Here is a 1,260-nt window from a genome sequence, read left to right as displayed (position 1 = left end):
CAGGATCTTTTATCTAAACTTCATCTTGAAGAAAATCCTCCCCATCTAAACTCTCATTGTCCTCAGTGAGCCCTACATCTATAGCTTGAGTGGTGATGGCATGGATAGTAGCATAGTCCTTGGGGTTTTGAACTGCTTTTCCAGGTAGTTGGCCAGTTCTTTGGGTAGAAGTAAAAACAGTCTTGCCTTCCATATATTTCATCTTGGAGTTAAGAGCTTCAAACTTGACATTCAGATCATTGTAAGAACATTCCATCGGCTGACTGAGTTCAGCAACCTTCTTAGCAGTATCCAGGGAACAACTAGCTTGACCTTGAAGAAGTTGTTGCATCATGTGCTTCATTTCTTGATCTGGAGCTTGAGTAGGTTGAACTTGTTGAGGTGAAAATCCTGGTGGTGGTCCGAAAGGAGCATAACCTTGCTAGAACTCTTGTTTAGGCACAAATCCTTGATTGTAAGGCACAAAACATTTTTGCGGACCCTGTTGTTGCTGCTGAGGAGGGTACACTTGATTCTGTGGATTTGCAATGTTGGTACTCCTGTAAGACAAATTGGGGTTCGTCTGATAGGGGTTGTAACCCTTATTGTACCCATCTTGATTCTGAATGTAGCTGATCTCTTCATACTGTTCACCCTCCCCGTCTTAAGCTTGGAAAGGGTTTTCCTCAGATACGAAGTGGACAGTCTTCTGCGGACTGAGCAAGATGCGGTCAAGCTTCTCATTGAAATTCTTGAGGTCCTTCATGTACTTCGGCTCAGAACCAGACTCTCCTCTAACTGTGCGGTCATAATCCTCGTTATCATTGCCATCTGACTGGGCGAAGTTTTCAACGAGTTTCCATCCTTCATCGACGTCTTTGTTCAGGAAGTTGTCGTTTGAAGCAGTGTCAAGCAGCATACGTATCTTTAGTAGCACACCACGATAGAGAGTGCTCAGTAATGACTCGTTGCTGAATCCGTGATGTGGACACTGACTCTAGTAACCCTTAAAACGCTCTCATGCTTCACATAATGATTCTGAGTTCTTCTGAGCAAAGCCAGAGATGTCATTCCTGAGACGTGCAGTTCTGGCGTTGGAGAAGAACTTTGCCAAGAAGGCTTTCTTGCATTCGTCCCAAGTGGTGATTGATCCTTTGGGAATGTTTTTCTCCCATTGATGAGCTTTGTCTCCCAAGGAGAATGGAAAGAGTCACAACTTGTAACCATCCTCAGTCACTCCGTTGATCTTGGTGAGACTGCACAGACGGTCAAACTCGTCTA

General features: G+C 44.4%; 1 non-coding gene across 1 annotated transcript; it reads left to right on the top strand.

Annotated features, from left to right (window-relative positions):
- The first annotated feature begins 953 nt into the window (after nucleotides 1-953).
- On the top strand, nucleotides 954-1,060 carry LOC147930457 (small nucleolar RNA R71). Its single transcript, XR_015576780.1, has one exon. It is a non-coding gene; the product is annotated as a small nucleolar RNA R71 (small nucleolar RNA).
- The last annotated feature ends 200 nt before the right edge of the window (nucleotides 1,061-1,260 follow it).

Source organism: Camelina sativa, chromosome 12, assembly GCF_030686135.1.
Source record: "Camelina sativa cultivar CO46 ecotype springtype chromosome 12, ASM3068613v1".
Lineage (NCBI taxonomy): Eukaryota > Viridiplantae > Streptophyta > Magnoliopsida > Brassicales > Brassicaceae > Camelina > Camelina sativa.
Note: the sequence above shows the minus strand (reverse complement) of the source record. Positions and strands in the feature narration are given on the sequence as shown.